The sequence below is a fragment of the Mugil cephalus genome, chromosome 8, assembly GCF_022458985.1.
Source record: "Mugil cephalus isolate CIBA_MC_2020 chromosome 8, CIBA_Mcephalus_1.1, whole genome shotgun sequence".
NCBI lineage: Eukaryota > Metazoa > Chordata > Actinopteri > Mugiliformes > Mugilidae > Mugil > Mugil cephalus.
In genome coordinates this window covers 20,530,765-20,555,499 of record NC_061777.1, presented here as the reverse complement: position 1 = coordinate 20,555,499, position 24,735 = coordinate 20,530,765, and the positions used below count along the sequence as shown (strand labels likewise).

At 39.7% G+C, this 24,735-nt stretch overlaps 1 protein-coding gene across 1 annotated transcript in view; it reads right to left on the bottom strand.

Annotated features, from left to right (window-relative positions):
• Nucleotides 1-3,490: 3,490 nt before the first annotated feature.
• Nucleotides 3,491-24,735, bottom strand: part of LOC125011672 (leucine-rich repeat transmembrane neuronal protein 4-like) — a 64,299-nt gene continuing 43,054 nt past the window's right edge. Inside the window, exon 3 of the mRNA XM_047590917.1 lies at nucleotides 3,491-4,358. The gene's annotated coding sequence lies outside the window, so the exon portion shown is untranslated. The remainder of the gene's footprint in view (nucleotides 4,359-24,735) is intronic.

Here is a 24,735-nt window from a genome sequence, read left to right as displayed (position 1 = left end):
GCTCACACTTAAATATATGTATATATTTTTTTGAACCTTAAACATTTGGGCAAAAAAACCCTGCATCACAAGTTGTTTAAATTCACTCCTGCAGCACAAATGTGAATTTTTTATCATTGATATGTTACTAGTTTAAGTTTGGATAAAAGACACATGGCTATTGGATAACCTGGCTCAGTGAATAGGCTGTATGATAAAAATAAATTGGGAGAGGATGCTCAGAATGCAAAAACCCAAGACACAACATGAAGCCCACACTTTATCCAGAGGATGGCACTATTGAACTACCTGTCCATGCAGGCTGGTTCAAATTTTCATCTCATCAGTAGCAGGTCTGAGAAGGACAAGAGATGGTACGTTGTGAGTGCCCTCTTCTATCCACCCGGTGACTCTGTCACGTTCCTGTTGAGGAGAAGCCGGTAGACAGACAATAACACCTGCCAGAGCTCATCTGTTTGGGGAGCTTAAATAAATTGGCTGTAAAGGCGCCTGTCAATACATGAGTCATCGTCAGCTAACATTACCAACTGTATGATTGCACTGTTTCTCAGATTTTATTTTCAGGAAAAGAGCAAACAAACTTGTGTCGTGTCTACTTTTTTGTGGACCAGAGAAATTCATTACAGTAACTTCCAGAGCAATGCATCATGAAACAGTTTGACTTTGAATGGTTTTGATCCTTATCTATCTATCTATCTATCTATCTATCTATCTATCTATCTATCTATCTATCTATCTATCTATCTATCTATCTATCTATCTATCTGGTGGAGCAGTACACTCCTCCCATCAGTTTCCTTGGCCTGAGTTTATAATACTGCTCAAGGTGTGCATTTGAAATGATGGACACTTCTCATTGTCAATGGTTACCAATTTTCAGACTCATTCTAATTAATTAACTGGAAGTTTTCAGAGAGGTCAGAGATCACGACTTGTGACTAGTTTGCTGAAATGGCAGAAGTAAATTTTATGTCACTACTATTACTACTAATAATAACAATAATACTGGTAATCCCAACGGCCTCATCCTTTCATTAAGCCTTGGCATTTCCAACATTAAGTCACTGTCTCGTTAGCTAGATAAACAGTGTTCTCATGGCTTATTGCCGATGTCATCTGAAGCATCAAGCATTTTGTGTGTACTTCCCATGTTGTAACCACAAACGCACAAGTTCTATTTGAAGGCAGCACTAATTGTTTGGATTCAAGCCGATAGTAAATACTAATTGTAAAATTAGTGTCAGCTCTAAGTTGTGAGAAAACTGCTGCTAAGCAACTGTTGGCGCCTACAGGCCAGAGAGGCTAACGGGTTAGCACACAAACAACCGCGCCACTTAATGTAGGAAAATAAAACTCGCAATGGAAGGATGTGGCTGTTGAGTTATCCTCATACACGTTTCTATAAATGACATAAAAGCCTTTAAACAACTAAATTTATCGTCTCTGTTTCTAAAAACATCCACAAACACATCACAACTTGGGGAGTCTAACTTATCAGGAGTAGTGGGATTGTTAATTCCACCAGAGGGGGCCATTCGAATTGACTTTCTTCTGAACACTATTAACATGGTGTACACATGAAACTGTGCTAATAGAAGTAGTCTGTTTGAGATGTGGGGTCGATGTTGCTATTATCTAGCTAATGTTATCAATTAAGATCCAGTTGATGTTAAACTATTTACACTCTAACAATGCTGCACATTGCATTTTAATGTAAGCTCTACTGAGGAATCTATTTTGAGAGAACCCTCAACTACATATGAGCGTATTTGCATAACTGTCTTCCATTTCCCCTCGTCAGATAAGTGCGGGTCTAGGTTTTTTATTCCATCTGAAATACAGCAACTGAACTGTATTTCATTTCAGCATCCTCTGAAAGATGAAGGAAGGCGCAAAATAAAGTCACTGAGGCCGCCGTGCCCCCAGCCAGTCTTGTGCTACGTCGTAACATGGCCTTAATTAACATATTGAACTGCTCCATTTTCAAAAGGTCATTTTGTCTACCCTTCACAATTCAAGGATTACGCATATCATTGTCGCACATCGAGTCACTGATGTTCCAACATGTTCTTGATGTTCTTTGTTGTTGTTTTTTTAACGGCGGACCCTATACTCTTGAGTTTTTGCACTGTTAACCTTTAATTAAACATCATATGAAAATGAAGTACATTTTTCACTTTCCTCTCTGCTGTTTTTGTGTGTGGATAGATTACCGGGGAAAAACGTATTGTGCGCCGTGTGAGAAATGACAGACCTCTGTGTACACTGACCCTGACTCAGCTTCCTGCTGCTTACTCAGTGTCTCTAAATGGATTAAGTTGTCAGTTGGACAGCCCATCCGAGATTTTTAATATCCAGCCTGAGGTATATCAAGCAACCGTCTGCCAAATGCTATCAAAGGGATTTACTTCGGTTTTATTGCAACTTTCTCTCTCTCCCTTATTTCATCTGAGATATGGTCATGCCCTCTGTGGTTCCTTGAGGGTGTTTGACTTGTACATTAATAACACATTGAGGAGAATGAATAAAAATATATTCTATGAACTCCAGAGTGAATATTACATTTTATAACTTCGACTTATTGCATACGTGAGGTAGATAAATTCAAATCACTGCTACATTTGTTGTTGTTTTTTTTTTGGGCCAATTTTACATGTCGGCTGATTTTACATCAAGTTTCCACAGCCACAAATAAACAAAACAAAACAAACCATGGGAGAATGTGGAGGGCTTAATGGATTTGGGAAGAAACTGAGAACTGAGCAGAAGCTTATTGACCTTTAGTGAGAGGACACACAGCTCACTGGGCCGCAAGTGACACCCACCTTTTCATATATGCAATAACTGCCCACCTCAGCCTCCTGGCAGGGATGCAGTCCCTTTGAATGGACCTTGAACACTTCCTTGACTTCCTATGGCTTCCTATGGATGCTGAAGTACCGTCCGCAGTGCTAAAACTTTAAACAGTAGTGCAGCCTGTGATAGTGCATCTGGCCATGTTTCTTCACGTCAGGTGTCCGCGGAGAGAAACTTGTCAGTTGTTTGTGTGTGTTTGTGGATTAGCTTCTCTGGGCGAATGTGTTTGGTTTGCTGAGCCGGTTTTGTTTGTGCTTGTCTGTGTATCTGTGAGTGTTTGTGGGTGTGTGTGCGTGTGTGTGTGAGTGGGTGCTTTTATATCACAAAAATAACAGTTGCCACAATCGTGACAGACCCATAAACCATAAAACTAAATAAAATATACTGTAAAAAGTTTTAGACTTGCAGTGGTTTAGTTTTTTGGTTTTAAGCAGATATCCCTAAACCATATTCATCACTCTTACTTCACGAAGGACCAGTTGCATGTTCACTGGTACAGCACTGGACGTTTTTTCAAATGAAAACGATTTGAGGAGTACTGCAATTTTCTTAAGCTTTAAACTTCCTGTAATTTTCTCCCAATTTCCTGAAAGGAAGTATGTAATTTTCTACAAAGTGCAACAAGCCAACGAAGTCAGTGTTTTTCAATATTTTTATTCCACTGAGTAGTTTTTAGTGCAAAAATGACACTCAAACAAAGCAGTAACCCAACACAAAGGAAAAAAACAAACAAATCTTTTCACATATGGCAGCAAACAAATATATGAATCCTGTATTTTTGTTATTGGCAAAAGGAAAAAAGAACATAATATTTCAGGTAATTAGTTAGTTTACTAAGTCTTCATGATATGTTCATTGAACAGAAGTAAACAATAACACAAGAATACAAATGGCAAATGAATAACATAGAGATTAAAAACTGCCATTCTTTATTTTCTATTATTAAATATCTGTGTCACTTAAACGTGTAAAAAGGTGGAGAGCACTGCACTGTTGATGAAGGTGATGTCAGGTCAAAATGTGAGGGGGGCGCACACAACAGATGCATAATACATAAAATATTGATAACAAAAGCAAGCACCTTTGGTCCAATGTTTGCAAAACACAATTCAGTTCAATATTAGTGTCACTATGGTGCAGAGAACCCAAACAACAACAATAACACGTTTCTTGCGGCTCCAAGTCCAAGTTGTCTTGTAGATAAAAACAAAAAAACAAAAAACAAAAACAAAACTAATGTAATACAAGACAAAAAGATTAAACTGACAGTATGTGCAGTAGTTATATGGTCTTGTTGCTAATAATTCTTGTCCAAAGTCTGTGACAGATCAGCTTAAATATTAGTATTAATAAGAGGAAATCATAGCTGAATGAGAAACCGTCTTTCGCCCATGAAACTCATCAGGACCATGTGGACGGCTAGGGTTTGATCAGACTTGATTGACAGTTGAAAAGCAGAAGTGACAACACTTTTTTCCAACTGAGCATCACCCACTTCACACCTGTGAGAAGAAAGGAGAAAAATACGTATACCAAATTTGGCCAAAACAGCAAGTTTACAGCATATAGGCTCTTGGTTGACTCACTGGTAGAAGTTGAGAGTAAGGAACTTTTAATGAGCTTCCATCACTCTAACTATAAAATTATGTGTTATTCAGAATTCATTAGCTGTATGCTACTTTTTTTTAAAAAAAAGTACATGAGCAGGTAATTGGATTTAATTAAAGGGAGCTCATAGAACAAGAACAAGTCTTTTCTAAAATGATAATGTTATGTCAGCTCCTTCACAACATAATCGCAGTACTTGTAAAGTATTAACACTTAGGCTTTAAGACAAATCTTTAGTCAAAGTGAGAAAAGTGCAAATATGTTAAGAAAAATGTTCATTCAAGATCATGCATATTCAATTCACAATATCAAACAACAAGATAAACAAGTGAAAAACTAACTGTCTAACTAAATGTCAAAATCTGCAAAGTACTGAACGATAACTGAAGTTATTTTCCCCCCACTGTTCATGGGCTGTGCATGCCAGTAACAGTAGTTACATAGGGGTACACCAATATGACAGACATCACCGATATAAGGCCCAGACCCAGAAATGACAAACACTTGAGGTGCAACGTAACATTCATGAACACGACATGAATAAAAAAAAGCATGTGGTTCCTCAGTGGTTCACCGTGTTAAATCCCATGAGAAAAAATGCATCATGCACAAAAAGTCGAAATTTAAAGAAAAAAACATGCAGTATGCATCTGTGCTGGACTTCGGGGACTCTATGAGCTATGATGTCCCCATCCCTCAGCAGACAAGGCAGACAAGGCAACAATGTGTGACAATATCCACTGTTGACATGCCACAGTCCAATATATCAGCAATATAACTGAAAAAGTAGTCACAATACAATTCTTAATATTAATTATTAATTAAGCCCCAAAAGTCTTCTTTGGCTTATCGCCGGTACCATACACATACGGTACTGCCGGTTTAAAGGTCCACTTTCTACTTTCAACTTTTTTCTCCAATCTAAATTTTTTTGCATGATAAAAAAATAAAATCGACCTCCCCTTATTTTTTTCCTCATGGGTGGCCCTAATAAGCTGCAGGTACCAAGCTTTTGCCAACGCGAGCACGTGTAACGTCCTGTGCTATTATGATTGCAACACTGGTAATGGACTTGTTGAGTTCTGACGAGTTTGGTGTGAGGCGTTCATTTGGAAATGTTCTTAGTTTCCGCTGGCAGCTTAAAACCAAAGCCTTTCTTGCACAGTAGTTCTTCAACATATGAATAAAATGATGACTGCAGCGCGTAAAACTAATTTTACATTTATTTACAATATGTCCAAAGTTGATGTCAAAGCGACAGGAAATTATGCAACTACTGTTGACGTATGGTTGAAAAGCCAAACCGGTAATAGTTTGTATTTGTCCTCACTGTCCACTGCTATTTTTACCTTCCTCTATGTTCCTTGACTGCAGTACATAGAACCATAGTTACATCAGTATAACCTAAATCAGCTCCGTCCTACTCCGTTGATACGGTTGCTTCGTTCTTCTTCTCTGTAAAAAAAACATTAATGCTGGTGCGCCGGCGTGGAGTTGTCACTGCAGACAACAGATTTAATTCTGAGAAATTTACCAGGTGGCGCTTATTAGCGTAATCAGCTTAGTGTGAACACACGTGGCAAGACCTTAGATGTACATTAATTTATATGAAAAAGCTCCACACTCCAGCTTTTAAGTGCCTGTAGAATTTACCGAGACCGAGCTATAAGGGATGCTCCAGGAAAACCATCAAAAGAAAACGCCATTTGCAGCAGTCTACTTTGTTTTAATCCTGTGTGAATTTTCCTTGCTTGAGATACATCAAGGACACCTTTATCTGAGCTCCCACACAGATCCGCGCTCTCTCCTCGTCATAAAACACTCAAGGTAATATATTTAATACATTGCAAAATCGTTCATCATTTTTAAGGAGCGACAAGAACAAGGCAGCAGCAGCAAAGGCGACATGATTCTTCGCGGTAATAAAAGAACTTTGAGTCTGATTAGTATCTCCTGTCTTGAAGTTTTAAAAGCAGTGGGGGAAAATAAACATCGGGGATTCTTGTGATACATCCATGGAATCTCAGGCACCGATGGCACTCTCTTCTGGGAACGTGTGCGACTTGTTTTCAAAGCAACCAAGATTTTTTTTTAAGTTTCTTACAGTCTGAGTCTTTATTTCATACTGAAACAACACTCACATTCATGACACATACAAAAGTTTCTACTACACAATGCATTGATAAAGTGTACACTATAAAAACATATATTTACATGCAATAGTCATTTTGGTGTCAGGTCTTTCTTTGTTTACAGGTAATATGTTTTCCTGCCATCCATTTAGAATTATATATATATAAACAACAACAGCCTTTTAAGAATAACGTCAGCCCCTGTGAATCAATAATATAGGGATCGAAACTGTTTTGTTAGTAAGAATCACGTCAGAAAATTCTTTCTCCAATCATATTTCTTAAATCAAAACACACTGTTAAACGCACTGTCACTGCCATTGATTGTACTGTACAAAACGCATTTTTACCAGCAAAGAATGATCATCTCCAATGATCAAAACGCTTGTGAAAAATACCCCAAAATCCTTATTTTGTAGCTATCAGTGCTGACGCTGTTTCCGTTGCTCTTATGTCAAAGTGACATACCGTCTCACCTGTCCAATTTCAAGTTGACCCATCAAATATCATTACACGTGGCCCGACAACCGTGAAAGCGTCAAAGAATAATTGATGTCATGAAATGGGTGCTGCTGCAGCTATACATCATCTGATCTCAGCCAACTCTTATCTTTTTTATGATAGTAACACAGGACTTAATGAAGCAGCAGGGCCCTAATTAAGGCTGTCCCCAGAAAATCTTGCTGTAATCATAATTATTATTAAATACACATTAAAGAGTTTTGGCATGTTGTGTGATATATTACCAGAATTTGATAAATTTGATACTTTGATAAATAAAATAATAAATGAAGAAGACATTTAGATAATCTTTGTCTCAACGCACGTTATTTAAGTGTATTCTAGCTCCAGTTTTTACGGGGGCTTTTCGGGTGGTTTGCCTACACAGACACAACTTATACGTAGCCGTTTATGGTTCTAAATGTCATCCCCTGTTGCAGTCCTCTGGTGCACACTCTCATTTTGCTGCACCAGCATTCCTGGGACTGCCATTAAATGGAGCTGAGCTGCTGGAAAATGATCTCCTCTTTCTGCTGATGAACTAATTGTACTCGTATGCTGTAATAACACCATTAAAATGTAATACACTTGGGACCATTACTTCACATTTCATATAGATGCGTGTTCCAGGACAAAGAAAGAAAACAAGTGCTTCAGTTACACAAGTGTTTACTCTCATGATGAAATCCACTTTGCAAATCAGGAAAACTATCTCCCTCTGTGGAGTAAGTGACTATAAAGGGAGGTGTGCTTTTCCTCTTCATTGTTGAGAATTGTTCTCCACAGGCGCCCTGAATAATCACATTAAATAGAAGGAGAAAATTTGAGTATTTAACTGTAGAATAGCAGATAAACATTAATCTGAGGTTTGTGCAGAAAAAAAAAGATCCATCCAGCTCCAAGGAGTAAATGATACAGTGCTGTCATCTAAGTCTTTGAAGAAAGATCTTTCATTTTTTTTGGCCACTAATGGGAATTCTCTTATTTTAATTCCTATTTTTCAATTCATCATCTAATTTTAGGATAATGAAATGTTTACTTATTAATACTTTTCTTTTTTTGAAGATTTTGTGGTAAAACTCCACCCACCCATCTGAGTTTATTAACTAATCCTTCAAAAACATGTGCACACAAAGGCGGCGCATCGGTAGGAACAAATAAAAATGATGACAGTGATCAAGTGATAATTTGGCACTTTTTTGTTTCGTGTAACTTGAAATCAAAAGCTGTGCAGAAACCCTGCCATTCAGAGACGTTCACCGTCCATGGCCTGTGAAAACAGCTCAGCCGCGCTGCGGGGACTGGAGTTGTAATGAAGTCCCAGATTTTATTTTATTTATTTATTTTTTATAGTGTAGCTTTAGCAAGTGTAGCAGCGGGAAGGGTCCTTGCTGAGCCTAATGAATTCAGATGTGAAAAGAGTTTGGTTTTGACTTTACATAATTAGGCAAAATGCAATAACGCAGCGACCTTGAAGCAGCACACCTCTGTAGCAAGTGATCAAACAGCGACATCCATCCATCCATCCATTTACGCTTAAAGAGTCCTGCTCCCGCAGCTCCCTGTTGAAACAGCCGGCTACCTTGAAGCTCAAGCTCATTAACTCTTTAAACATTGGTATGCACTCCCTCTTTGGCAAGTGCGTATGCACATATTAAAACCTTGTTATCAACGTAGTAAAGCAGACATGTGTCTATTTTGAATTATTTTGGTGGTTCTCAAGCTTTTCTGAAACCAAAACACGTTAATTGACACAAATTCTGCCACATGTTATTTTGATGTGATGCTATTTAACACAATTGATTATATTAAAATACTATCACTGTGCATTTTCTACATAGCGTCAATGTCTCTTGGACATTCAGAGTGGAATCATTTGAACAGTATATTCAAACATCGATAAATCCCCTCTACATCCACGGCTGTAGTCCTCCTGAGCACAGCATCTAATCTCTGATCTCCTTTCCTTGGGTGCCACAGGATGGATGGATGGATGGAGGGATAGATAGATAGATTTTTATTAATCCCAAACTGGGAAATTTCACAAATTCCTTTTATGTCTATATGTACTTGGCCAATAAAACTGATTTACAGGCACCTGTAGCTGTTTTGCTATAAGAATACTGTCAAGAGGCGTCTTATCGTCCTCTGTTGGTGTGCATTTCTGTCTGTCTGTCTGCCTCAGGTATGGGTATGAGAGCTGCAGCTGGGCGTGTGCTGGGGCTGGGCTGCTAACATCATCCAATCAAGCCTGGAACACCACTTAAGGACTTTCTACTCTCCCACTTATCACCAGTCTCTCCTCTGCGCTAACAACCCATGAACCAGCCATTAACTTTTTGTCTAGCTCGTAAGTGCAAATTCTGATTTGCCTGCCTTTTTTTTTTTTTCTCTCTGCTGGACGTGCAGCCCAGGCTCCAGTCTTCGCCAGCCAGCTTCTACAGGCTCTTTGGTAACTCTGCTTCAGTTCTGTTGACCTTTGTGTCATTAAACTCCTGTTCTGTGCCTAAAGTCCTGAGTCCCATTTCAGAGTGTTGGAATTGTCTTCAACATATACTGTTTAGTGCGCCCACTGACGTATACAAGGCAACAATTTATCCAGTACTTTAACTTCACCATTTCAGCTGCACACTATCCTGTGTTTGTCCATTTTAATCATTTATTTTTACGGTTTATTTGCTACTTTTTCCAGAGACAAACTACTCAAAGAATCCTGAATACAAATCCATGTGTAAATACCACAGCACTTGCAGGTTTAATTAGATTCCACTGATGATTTCATTTTCCAGGTTTGTCCTGGTGACCATTTAAATTTTGATCCCAATCATGTAAATATGCTTGTTCACCTAAAATAACTTCCCACTGTTACCAAGGTGGCTGCTGAGTCTTGCATTTAAGGACTTTTTAAGGAATTATTTGAAGAGTTTTCAGTTTACTCTTTCCCTTTGACAAGTTTTCCCTTTCACTATTAATTTAATTTAAAACCAACATGCTACTTTACAGTCTTTATGCATAATATGAGCAGCTGCAGGTGAACCGGTGAGGTTTCCCAGGTTTAAACGGAGTGGGGGCTTGATGATGTGTATGTGAAACTAATGTTGCAGCAAAGGTCTGATCTAAACCCTCAGGCAGCTGGGTGCAACTTTAGCTCACAAATGATACATTTAAACTTGCGCATTTAAGTCAGCCTACAATGACCAGTATGTTTTTTTAAAGGAAACATGATGACCCCTCTGAATCAAATAACATTTTCCTGCAATTTATTTAGAGGCCCTTATCAGTTAAATTAGGCCGTTTCCCAGTTTAGGGAATCCAGGTGCAATCACTGAAGGGGGTGGAAGTGAATCTGTTTCTTAATTTATTTATGTAAACTTGGCCTCTCTCCAGTTGCAGCAGATGATTTCATTTGTCTGAGCAGAGTGCCTGATATAATGGGATTACAATCTGGCTTGTGGAAAATTGTCTGTGGACCTCTGTGTTTCTGAAGGCTTGAGCAGGTCTATTAGCCAGCGATGGCATCTGTGTGTGTTTTTATTCTTGAGCTTTATCTGGCACTGAAGTACGTATTATGTCGTGTAGGTTAACATATTAGTATGCATGTGATGTTTACATTCAGGGTAAGAGATAATCAGCTGTTATTGTTTTCAGTTATTTGCACATGAAGTGTTTGTGTCTGAAGTAGAAAAGCCAACCTTACATGGAGTTTGGCGTTCTAGGTTGGTGTATTTTTGGAGATACTGTAAGGAATTCTTGCTGTTTATGGGCAATAATAAGGCCAAACATAACAAAACAGAAAAAAAAGTACATGCAGCCTTTTTCGCATTGGTCACCTGATATATGAAAACTTTGAAAATGTTCTAGTGCTCCATGGTGTAAAAAAAACCCTCCCTTCTTTTGAAATGGCTGAAAGAACTCTGCATGATTTTTTCCAACCTCACACTCCCCCACTGGTAATTCATGATAATGAATTCTTCCAAATCCCCACCTGTTCCCATGTGTATATTCTCCACTCCCAAGAAAAAGACCAAAAAAGGCATCACTGCTGAACAGTGCACTGCCAGCCCTGCTCCCTGATTTACTATTAGCGCCGTCTGTCTCTCTACCTGTTTCCCCCCAGCCCACATGGAGATTAGGTTTAGCAGAGAAAGTGTAATCAGGCGAAAGAAAGAGGAGCAAACTCCAGTCCCCAAGGCATATTCAGATGAAGGGTTCCCTGGAGACATTAGGGAGCTTCGGGAGAGTCCTTGAGGTGGAGTGAAGTCAAACTTTTTGTTACACCTGGGACGCATACACATGGGGAACCACATGAAGCAGAATGAATATTAGACTAACGCAGTTAACTGTTTCAAACACTGTATTTTAATTAAGTACATTGTTGTCAGTATAAAAAGGGAAATAACGTGTTGATATATCTATATATCCCCCTGTATTTCTCTATATATGTTTGCTCTTCAGTCTCTGTCAGCAGTAAAATCTTGTCTGGGTCTTTATTCATCTTGATTTGTTTAATAAAATGTTTCAGCTATTTTTGCTGTGCCTCCAGTGCACACTAAATAGCGCAATGCCAAATAATCTTTGAGCAAATACACATACAAGTCAAAAAGCGTCTGGGGGGGATCTGGCTTATACCTTTATGTTAAAATTAAGCACTGCTGTCATCTTACAAGCAACATACTGCACAGAGCTGTGCATGACTGAGTACACAGAGTACCAAAGGAGACAGGGATCTGCATTTTATTCCCCAGGCTACCTGTTCTAAGACACAAGCTCAGAAACTCAAACAGGTTGAGACCCGAGGAACAATGAGGGTGAAAATATCTTGCAGGTGGAAGCTATGACATGATAGATGTTCTGCAAACAGAAATGAGGTGCAAATAGAGGAAAACAGCTTGTAAGCGCTCGTCTCTAAATAGACTGAGGGACTCTTTTTTTTTTTTTTTTTTCCCTGCCATTTGAGCAAACAACACACCATCAAAGTTTGTGCTGTTTCATCCCCGCAGATGCAAATCCTGGGGTGACACGGAAAACCCATCCATCGTTGATTAGAAGCGGTGACGCAAAGAGGCGACAGTTTGTTCTTTGACTTTAGACCTGACCACCTACACAAAACCTTAGCGAGTCTCCTTTCTCCTGTCTGGTGTTCCTAAGAGCCCACTGAGAGCTCCCCAAGCACTACTTCATCTAGAAAGACGTAGCACATAATGCTGACAGTTAATGTGGTCATTTGGTGCATGGCTGGCAGTGATGGCTTTTCAATTAATACAGCCCAAATGGCAAAAATGCTCAATTAGCTTTAATGTATTCTACTTTCTGATGAATGGTGTGTAAATGGATAAGGGGGAAGAATTTGTCAGCTGCATTTCACTTGTAATGACTTACCTTAAAGTCACAATGTTGAGCAGTGCTAGAAGTTGTTTTTTCTTTTTTCTTTTTTCCATTTCGTGTCAACCTAAGCCTCGGACATGATATCGACTATTGTCTGAAAGACTTACTGTTCCCCCTCTGGGCAGTGAAATGGACAACACAAAGCTAGGCAGAAAGACATCTTGGCAAAGCTGGTTAGATGAAAAGTGGAACTCAAGCTGCTACACGGAAAAACTTCTAATACCCACACAGACAAGAGGAACAGATGTAAACGTACTAGTAAATATCAAACACTGACAGCCTTCAGACGCCACGTGAGACTGCGGGCCCCCAGAGTGTTGACTACAATTGGATGGCACATGCTGCTTGTACTGCACTGAGCTCTCGGTTGCTGTTATTCTTCATTCTTTCATCATATCAGCCCTTAATGTGTGTGGTGAGGCCTACAAGAATTTCAGTATGAGAATGTCACAGACCGCGGTTGCTTTGCTTTTTCGCGCAGACTGACATGTTTTCTCCTCTCTGAATATGAAATCCTTTGCCCTGGCCAAAACATAGCAACCAGCAAATATGTAGTGTCTGAAGCTATAAGGCTCAAGCTGGGTAATCCTCAAACTGCTCCGGAGACCAGTCTTCATGTCTGCCAATCTGAGTCGGATTAGACAGTGCTAACAGGATTGCCTTGGAAACACAATATTAATTTTAGCCCTCAAAAACAGGACAGCTACACTTCATGTACTGCTGCTCCAGGGTGATGCACTGCAGATGCCGAGCTGGCTCTCCCCGTCTCTTAAGCATCTAACAAATAGAGTTCTTCTTGGAGGAATAATAATAATAATAATATAAAATAAAAAAAAAATAAAAAATCAGAGAAACTCTCTTTGAGCATTAGTTCCAGATGTTTGGTCTGAAACGTCTGGATTCACACTGACAATTTGTGTGTGCATGTGCGTGTGTGTGTGTGTGTGAGAATGTCCGTGTGCACGCATTTGTGTGCCAGTGCAGTTGAGCGAAACCAAACAGCAGGTGTGAGATTATGGTTAGCTGTTATTTTGAGATGAGCAGATGTGGTGCTATTAAAGCCTTAGCAGATACAAAAGCTGCTCTTATATATCATTCTCATCGTCCATCTAATTGCCCATAGGAGTCCAACTTAAAACCAGAAATCTGGGATGACAACTTTATAGAGATGGATTGGCTCACGGACATAATATGATATTAAATAAAATTCTCATAAGAGCATCAAAGATATTTCTGTCTCTGGTTTGACTAACAGTCCATTAGTAGCCATAACACAAAGTCGTCTCCTGTGTGCCAGTGAAATGTGTCTAAAAGCATTAAGTCATTCTACAAATTTTACATCCTGTTTTATAGCTAACGCAGCACCCTCTGTAACTTTCTAATTTCTAATTTATTGTTGCTAAAGTTATGTAGTGTTCTTTTAAGATTTAGACGGGACTACAGAGTTAAACTTACTCATCTCATCTCATCTTCCGTACCGCTTAATCCTCACTAGGGTCGCAGGGGTTCTTCGAGTCTATCCCAGCTGTCATCAGGCGAGAGGCGGGGTACACCCTGGACCAACACAGAGACTCACACCCACGCCTAGGGTCAGTTTATAACCACCACTTAACCTAACAAGCACAGCTGAAGTGGGAGGAAACCGGAGTACCAAAGGGAGAACATACGAACTCCACCCAGAAAGGTGTTGACGCAGTAGTGACGTCACTCGATTCCTGAAAAGTGTGGACAACTCTGGCCGTTGCCATATTGGCAATGTCAGAGACAAATGTTCCCACAGGTTAATGATAAAACTCTTAATCATTACACTAAAGTGAAGTGCCGTAGACTGAAACATGATTTCAACTCATGAGCGTGACTAATGTGTTGGCCCTCAGCTGTCCACTCCCAACGTCTATGCTTTAGGTCACCCCTCCGATCACTTTCCTTTTCTTTTTCTTTCTCCACTAACCCAGGTCAATATCTGTCTCCTAAGTACATAGCTAATAGCTCCTTCATTATGTTCATCAGCTGTTTGCTGACTTTGTCTTTTTGTCGTTTAGCGCAGGACAGGTAGTGTGTACTTGTTTTTTTCACTGGGACCAGCTGCTAGCAGTCTGGAAACAACACTGATGAAAGCTGTCACACTTGAGCTGTAAATCATAACAGTTATGATGCTGAGGTCTTTTGCAGAGTAGAATAAAACCGCAAGTGGTCTGATTATTCTGGTGATGGAAACTTCTTCTTTCTGTACAAATTCAATATCTCAAATATGCATAGCTTATGAAGCAGAGTCAGTGACTATCAATTAGCACATGTGGGGATCCTCAGGGAGAGTCTCTCCCCAGCAATATTTAAGTCATTATTCTTTTCAGCAGAAACTAACTTTTCACTTCCCGCTGCTGTTATAAATCCAATTAATTTGTTCATAAGTTTCCAACCAGAATCTCCAGAAAAGGCTCATTGGTGCTTCACCTCAGACAGACACTCTCTGTGCCGCTCAGGTACTGAGCAGCTCGCAGAAGTATGGGCTCAATGTTCTGGTCATTAGTTCGAGACCATTGACTTGATAATCTCACCTGGGATGGACAGGTAATGGTTCCTATCGGCACAATTACGGCTGCTCTCACAGACAGCTATTCATACTTGTCATGTACAAACCTGTTTAATTTGTCCGACCTCAGGTAAGCAGCTAAGTGGAGGTATCTGATGATACTATTGTCTGTTCATTTATTTCCGTCTAATTTATTTGTCAATGAATCTATCGATAGTTGTCAAGTGTATTTTAATATGAATTCCATGAGTTAAGAAACCATTTCCTACTTAAACATAAAAACATTAGTGTGAAACTCATTGAAAAAGTTTTTATTTGCCGTTTGTTCGTATAGAGAATGTTGACAGTGATTGAACTGAATTGGAAAATGCAGCTGTATTATTTGTGAAAGGCAGCTTGCACTGACTTAAAGCATCATGTGAAAAAGAAAATGCACCGGAAAGCATTGTTGCTGTCCTAGTCATTAGCGTCTACTCCGGGGAGTCTTTGCTGAGCTCTGGTCTGAAAAACAGCCGATGAGGAAACATTCCAGACACCGGATACCAGCAACCAATCCTTTACCTTGTTAAGTCTGTTTAAAGAATTCCCAGGTGGATGTTACGTATTTGTGTGATCAGTGCCATAGGTTATGTCTACTTGTGACTGGCCCAACAATGTAAACTAATTTCTATTAAGCGGATTCAAATACATTTAATCACAGCGTGTATTTAGTTCTTTGTTTGTGGTTTAGTTTTTATCAGTGAATGTCAGATTGTGTTTTATGACTAATAATATAAAATCTGTATGAAGCTGACATCTCTTAACAAAACATAAATTTTAATGATTTTCTTTTAACAAGAGCGCTTCAAGTCAGTGTTTACCCTCATCCTGGAAATTCTGTGCTTGCCAATACTTTTATTCTTTTCTTTTTTTTCATTGTTTTGTTTTTGTCTCCGCGAAACACAATTACAAAGACTTTGAGGGTAGTATTGTGACATTTCACAGGTAAGTGTTGGTGTTTTTCTCAACACACCAAAAGGTCACGTCCACCGATAAAGGAAATCACCAGTGTAAGGCATTATCTTGTCTGAGATACATCAAAACAAAGAAAAACAAAAAAAGAAGACAAAAAGCATCTGTCTTCTCAGACAAGTGTGAAAAAAAATCTACCGTTTCCACGTAGTTTAGAAGTTAAAGAGATTAATTTACTTACTTTTCACGGACTGTAACACTTATCCCAAATGCATTATTGTCTCAAAAATACTTTCATGTCCAATTTCAAGGGGCACGGACAGAAAAAAACATTATTTATTTCTGTTTAAGAAGTCCTCTGGGTGACACAGCAGGTGAGCAATTTAACCAGTACCACTTAAAAACGAACCTCTTTATCCTGCTGCACAAGGTGGCGTGTGCCTTTCCAACATGACTGAACCTTTAGAGTTCCAAAATTGACTCCTGCTCACCTCAGTGCCCTACATTTCTCGCCTTTCAAATGGAATGTTTCGGATTTGATTGATTTCCAACTTGATCTATCTTTGCACCTGTACTCAACCACCTCCATCAACTTGGCAGAAATGCAACTAGAGAGCTATTGATTTTTGTACCCCTGAAATCACTTAGGAGAGGATATACACTTTGCTCCCACTGTACCAAAATAATTTTATCTCTCCAAAATGGTCTCCTATATTCGCAATTTCACAAACCCATTTAATTCAGAGGAGCATTACTGTTGGGGGAAATTGAACACGGTCTGGCTGTGCTCAAGTCAATGAAACCTTAAGACATAGAGCCTGCATTTACAGCCTGTGTGGAGGTACTGTGCAACCCACAGAGATCAGTGACATCTTTAAAGTATAGCTGGTATTATAGGCTTCAATGACCATTTGCAACAGAACTAAAACTAAAGGATGAGTGCTGCTTTAATATGTTTAGTGTGAAAACTCCAACTGAGTTCATAATAGCAGCTTGAAAGAATAACGTAATGTATTGGCCACATAGTATTCTTTAAAATCTAGAAGACACGCAGCAGTTTTCAGAATCCAGATAATACATTAACGTAGATTTTTAGGGTCCATGTTTAGGCTCATCTGCTTAATGGCCACAACATTTGCATCTTGTCGGACAGTGTTGCCCAGAACTCATGAAAAAAGAAAATAAAAACCTGCTCCAACATGAGTGTCATCCAATGCTCTTCTCTTTGTGTCAAAGTCACCTTTCATGTCACAGCTTCATGGAAAGCTGCCCAGTGACGAGCTGCCAGGTATTAAGCATTTTTAATCTCACTTAATCTCCCCTGAGTTCCATCCAACCTTCCACTTTCAAGGAGTTAAACTTTATGATTTGCGTTTACGATTCTCATCTTTCCTTCCTTCTCTGTACCTCGCCGGTCCCTAAGGTGACGTCGTGCCTGCATCTTCGTTTTATTTTGTATAGACTTACCGCAGCATAGGCACAAATGACCCGGTCTAAATGGAAATAAATACATTCATGATTATTGAATTTTGAATCATGCCCAACACTTCGGTCCTATTAGGAATATGAAAAAGGGATTAGCAGTAAATTAGAGGAAGAATAATCCAATCTTCAAGAAAAATAATCCTATCTTTTTCATTACTGTGTTTTGTGTGATGCCCTCTGACCAAATATGTCACCCTAAGACCTGAAGACAGAGCTGTAATCACAGTGGTTGAACTCTGCACATAAACAGCACAATCCAAGCTGATTGAATTTAAGGAGAGCTGCATTTAGTCTGCACCAGACTGATCCTGTTATCCTCTGCACTGAGCAGAGCTGTATATTCAAGGCCCTGCTCAAAAACCCAACCAACTCGATAAACCTGAGGCGTCCTTAAACAACTGGAAATGGCAGTCTGTGAAGCCTCTGAATCAAATCATTTGTTCATTTCCAATCCACATGATACTGCAAAAGGATGTAATTAGGTAAAAGGATTCTGAAAGAAATTAAATTGTTCAACAAAAACAGACTTGCACAGGGAGCACAGGCTATTTTCTACAGTTTCTTTATTTACTCTCAGTCTCTACTTTTGTCTTTCTTTTGTCATTTCTTTTAACCCTTATAACATACACCCCATGGGAGGCTACACAAGCCTGAATGGCGGCAGTGAACACTTATGTGCACTACCCATAGGTCAGCTCAGCCTTAGATCCAATTGAAAAAGCGGATACGACGATGGAAGGGAAGTACGCCTTGAAGACTTTCTTTTGATGAGTGAAAAACATCCTGGAGAAGGAGACTTATCCTGCACATGATAGAAACACAGGGACATGGCCTTGCATAGTAACTCTATATAGCCTCCAGGTACTCCAAATTTTATATGCAGCAGCTTTTTAATGGGATGCGTCTAAGGTGTATAAAACACAAATAGATTTTTTTTCTTTTTCAGCATTCCACTGAATTAACCGAAACATTTTTAATGTCATCGTCGGCAAACAAAAATAGATTTTTATGTTCCTTGTTTTGCTTGTGCTGTATAATGCGAAGGAAAATTGGTGCAATGTTCCTCTGCTCTGAAGTAAGGAGAGCTATTTGAATTCCTGCTGTGTATAATTATGATGGATGTGCACAGGTCTGGGTGGCAGTGGAGGCGGTGAATCCGCGCGCAGTTTTAGGTGTAGTGGTGGAGTCCATGGAGCCCGGCAGCTGATGAGCTGTTACTCAGAGCAGACAGACAAACGCGTGGATTGTGTGGGTGATCTCTGGAGCTGACAGGTGCTGCTTGTGTAGGAAAATTTTTAATAGATATTACAATGTAACAGCACTCAAGAACAACTGACAGTTTTGATCTTGTTCTCCTGACGCGGAAGAATGCTTTTTCTTACAAGTGTAGACATGCACCTAACAGCTGTGAAATTTCATTATGTTCCTGTGCAGGATGCCATCCTTGTAATCTTCACTAGCTTCTTTTTATGACTGAACATCTCATAAATATTAAAATCCGTTTTCTTCTTTTGTTTTCCATATTAAAAAATAGTTCTGAAGTTCAGTCGGAAATTAAACTTTCTGGCCACCTTACATGGAACAACAGCCAGTGCGAGAGGAGCACATTGTTCCAACAAACACCTGAACACGAACATTAAAGCGTCTCTCAGCTGAGTGAGTTTGTTATGGACGCAGTGGTAATCTTTGAGAATCGGCAGCATCTTTGAAGCCGATTCCTGCGGAGTTTATAGACTGCGCATCCACAGTTGCTCCGCCTGTTCATGCTAACAATGCAGGTCTTCATGTGGGCGCGGGTTCACTCACGACAAAATGCACGATTTATATTTATTACTAACACACAGATATTTCATTATTGTGGATAAACATTTATAGTGTACGTATCTAGAAAAAAACACATATGCAGAGAAATGTAAGTAAGCATCATATGCCAATGCTTCCTGAGAGCCCAAATCCCAGCGTACACCTGAAAGTAGCATTTACCTTCATTTCTCGTCACTGTGAATCAGTCCCAGCAGTGATGCCAAAACTCACAAGCGGTTCCCAAAATCTAAACAGGTTTTGATTATGACGTGTACACAAAAAATTGACTACATTATGTTTCCTTAAAAACAGTCTAGAGATGTATTTTAAATAGAGTGTATGAATGGACATTAATATCCCACACGGAAAATGAACAAAATCTTCAAAGGAGCTCCTACACACATCTGGAGGAAAAAAACAACTACATATTAATTCTAGTAAAGAAAAGCCTAAAAACAATGGATTAACACTGCCGTCACATAGGCTTGGGTTTAGAGCGTAAATGAGAAAAATCTATAAAAATGGCACAACCTAGGAAGTGGAAATCTTTTGATAAGGCCAGAGTTCACGTGATGTTTTCAGAAACGGCAGAGATGCGTGGTAAGTTACTGTCATTTAGTTTCACACAGATCCCTTCGCAGTTTTACACTGTGTCATTATGGTTTCGCGTTTCATATATTAAGAGTCCTGGTCGTTAGTGTGCTAAAGTGTTGACCTCGGTGGCTCGCAGATCCCAACAGTTGCCTAGCAGCGGTGTTCTCACGTCCTCCGGTGTCGTAACCAGGAGCTCACAAGTAATAGTCCTTGGGCCTAAATTATGGTGATGTTCTAAAGTTGCAGCTTGACATGCATCAGCACATGTGAAAGAGCGTGCCCTGTTTATGTGAAACAGTTTCTTCGTATACTAACTAAATTAGCACTATGATAATTAATGTGTTGTGAACAGTGAATTGCATACAGTTGTTGTGCAACAGCGTCAATATATTCTGCATTTTGCATACAGCAGTACGGAAACATGTGAGGTAAGACAGACGCTGTGTCTGTTTTCATTTTCACTACAGAAGACCAACATATGGCTCCTCCACGATTTTTCTGCCCACTTCTTCATGAGTCTACTTCTTCTTTTTTTTTTTTAATTCAGTCACTCAGACTGAATTAGAGATGAGCAATTAACTTGACTTGGGAAAGTGTTAGTAACAGCATCAATGCAACAATATAAATACAGTATTAGAATGTGTGCATCTAAAATATGGCTCAGTAAATGTACTTAAAAGTAACCATTATGGAACACATGCTATGTAGTTATTTTATTACTCCTAATGCATTAATGTGAAAAATGGCATTTCACTTTTGTTATAGTGGGCTGCTCATTTTCTACACTATGTACCGTATAATGCCGCAACCAAACAATGGCGTACCAAAAGCAATATATCTCATCTGCGCTCAAGTGTGAAAATGCAGAAGTAAGTCTTGGTGGACATCTGGAGGGGATCAATTTACATCTTCAACAGAAAAGTGGGGAAAAGATTTATAATAAGCGCATCTGACACTCGTGAGAAGCACCATTCACACAACACTTTTGTCCTTTTATCATTCGTTTCTCTTTCAACTGACAAGAAACTCTTTTTAGCTCCGTACGTATGGGTGTGAAGAATCAAAGTGTCTGGCTTCCTGTGTCAGAGGAGTGTGTATGTGTGCGGTATCTTACTTGGCTGCTCTTGATGTAATTCATCATTTTGTGGCACCAATGCACCAGTCAACAGTCTCCAGCTCCCCTGTAATATGGGGGATATTTGTGGCTGCTGTGAGGCAAACAATTTAATAAATCAGTTCATTGCGGTACACGCAATGCCCCTGGGCTTTACAAGCAAGCAACATGCACCAGCATCTGAAGACTCCAGCAAGACAGATGAGAAAACAACTATTAAACAGTCTCTTTAAGGAAGGCTAATTTCTATTTCGAAGTACACGGCAACATTTGTATTCCTAAGATGCTGTTGAATTAATGGCAATTAAAGTGATAATTGTCATCCACATTTGCTCGTCTAGAATCCTTTTTATATATCTTAAGCATTTCTAAATTAATTGTGCAACTCTTGTTAACATAACATGGCATCAGGAGATTAGCTGTAAATGAATTTAATGAGTACATGTAATAAAAACAGGGTAGAGGAAAAAACATTCACATGTCCTGATATTAAGAAATGTAATAGTTTGGCTGCGCACTGTATTTAACAAGTTTATTTCAGCTACTGATAAATTTATAATAAACAAAATCATATGCAACGGCTTTGTTACGCTTTACAGGAGAAGTGCTGTTCCTCACTATATATAATTGCTTTATTCAAAATTATTTTATTCCGAACTATGTTGCACATCTGATAATGTTAGGAAACAGCAGTGAGAGGATAACGATAATGATTACTTGCAACAAAAGTGAGAAAATATCCAACAGCAGAAAATCTATTTTTCATTCCCAAATGTGTCATAAAAAAAAATTAAAAATGGATCTGGTTTCAAAGGGACAAAAGTGTTACATAGGCCAGCTCAAAATGATTCTGATCACAGAGACTCTCTAATGGATTTCCCTCCTGCCAGGTGTTTGTGTGTAGCCTCAAGAGATAGCTTGTGAGTGAAATCCTGCCAGTTACAAAGGGCTTTTGGTGCTGGAGCTTCTCTGGACTCGTATCATCAATACAAGCTCCAACGGCAATATATCTCCTCTGTACTTAGCTACGTTCAGCTCCTAATTTATCTCTGTTTAAGCAAGATCAAAAGAGATCCCTCCATAGCCGTTCTTGAAGTTCCCGATTAGATCTGCCACGATAGATTTCAAATCATGTGGAAAAATAGGGGGAAAATGCTGGATTTCCGCAAGTCATGAATTGCCTCCTGTCGGTGTAATGTAAATCAGTGTAGCAGGCTAAAATTGATGGAGCATCCTCGGGTTTTATTCCTTGCTCCTGAGATCACCCTGAATGGCCCAGTCGGCACATACAGACACCAAAAGATGGATTATGGGGAAAAAAGGAGGGGCGTGAAACAAAGAAATTCAGCATCAAAGCTATCAATCACATTGATCCTATACTGCTTTCTTTGGCTACCGGTTTGTTGCATAAACTGTAATTACGGACCCGGCTGAATGTGAGGCCCGTATCTGTTTTGATCCCTATTGACAGTGCTTATGTTGAGCTAATTGAGCTCATATCCCAGGATACATGATGAGGGCCTGTAACATTAGCCATTTCCTACATGCAGCTCATTGGGATGCAAGGCTAGTGCTGGCTGAGTAAACTGCGCTTTGGCAGAGATGCTGAGCAGTGGTGGTGGTGCTGCTGCAGGGACATGACAGCTACAGTCTTCCCAGCCATAAATCCCCCCCACACTCTGCAGGGCACACAGCCACACCTGTGTAGTAAGCTGAAAGACAGCTAAATTCAATCTGCCCTGTCGTGCCATGTCAGTGGGTGTACTTGGTCGGGTGTATGACTTTTGGCTGTTTCATCAACAGCCCATTATTTATTCTGGGTGCCCCCCCCCTCCACACCACCACCACATGCTTGGTAGACTGGGGGGTTGGGAGTCACTCAGTCTCCAGAGTGTGAACCCAATTATGCCACCTCCTTCACTTGTACCACTCAGAATCAAAGCAGTTTGCTCAAAGCCACATCCTAAGCCATTTCCTACTATGTCAGTCATGGAAGTGAGCATGTATACTTTTGAGCTGTACACGGTTTGATGAATGTGATTTGATTTGATTTGAATGTACAGCTCTCTCGCTCTCCTTTCCAAAGTAAAATAATCAATCAATCAACGACTAATTTTGTGTGGTGTTGATCAGGTCGCATGATGATATCAAGAGCCTGACGCTGTGCGGGAGGACACGAGGTAAACAGTTTCATTGGGAATCTTGTTCCTCTCATTCTGCTCCCCGGCTCAGTGTGATATGACTTTGATTGTCTACTCGCAATTTACCCAGCAACTGCCAGCTCTCTGTCTTCGCCACATCTCATACAGACCTTTTCTTAGATCTCACTGGATTGCCTAGCAACCTTTTTCCTTTGTACAAATACCAATCTGTGCACTGAGCAGAGCATGGTGACCAGTGTAATTATTATGCAAGTGAAACAAACCAGAAATGTAACACATTAAGAAACAGTATAGTGATAGAAATCAGACATAAAAAGTCCAGACTGAACAAGTTTAATAAGGTGATCAGTGACGCAGTTATATCTCTATTCGTGGCAGCAGGATGTCTTCCTAGTCTTGAGATACGCTGCATAGATACATGAACACTTGTGGCACTGGTCTAGCCTAATGCAACAAGTATCCTTCAAGGCTGGTAAATAAATGCATCACAACCTGTAACATTTTGAAGAGCACAATGCGACGTGTGAATGTGAGCAGCTTCAGGGACAAATCACACTGTTTGCAGCAGTGCTAACAATCAAGAAAAAATAAAGAAACTCACTGTTGTACCTGCTAGCAGGCAGACGAGCCGTTTTTTCAAATACTTGACAAACTTATTGACATGGAAGTGCCAATAATAAGCACATGTTTTCAGATTGTTGTTTGCTGCGCTTCCAGCAACAACAACATTAATCATCTGAGGCCACTTGTTCAGGCCCCTCAGCAGGTAAAAAGGCGGACGTATGATCACATTATCCTGTTTAAGGTTCAACAAGCTCCGTTTTTTTTTTACTACCCCTCCAAAAAGGAGAACATTTTTAGCACACTGCCAACTCTCATAAACCCTGGTTTAGTGAAAAGGTTGACTGGAAGTTTAGGAATAAAAAGGATTTAACTGGCTGTCTTCGTTATATAGTATGAAAAAAAAACTCCACCTCCACCTATTTTTAACCAGTATCCAAAGAACCACCACAGGTGTCACACAAAATGAGTGTATTCGTTAGAAATCCTTGAAACAAGACAATTCAGTTCCTTTTCATCTGAAGCTAAATGTGAAACTAGATGTGCTCGATGGATAGGTCCTACATTACACTGTTTATCACATACTGCACGTGTCATCCTGAAGTGAACATGTGTCTGATGGGGTGAGTGGCATTCAGCCTTTCATACAAAGCACACAGCACAATGGCAGCTTAACTATGGCTCTGTTTACCACAACTGATTCACATTTTCACTGCTGAAATGTGGCATTGAGGAACACTGATTCTGAAACCATTTAAATAGCAGCAATTGACTGATACATTCTTCTGATGTTGAGTGGCTGAAATAGCTGTGGCTACAGCTTGGGATTTTTATACTTGATTTCATTGTTTACAGACTTTTTTTTTTCTAAAGGAAGCCATGCATTTCAGTCCCCACTGTCACCGACTGTGCTTTCACTCAAGCATCATCTTGCATTAACCCTGTCGTCAGTGCGTCAACAAGTCTGCTCCCAATTGGGTTTCACTGAAGCCGTCTTCTGTACAAGAAATCTGTGGAATCAGTTGCGAATCCTATTGTGCATCGCCTCTT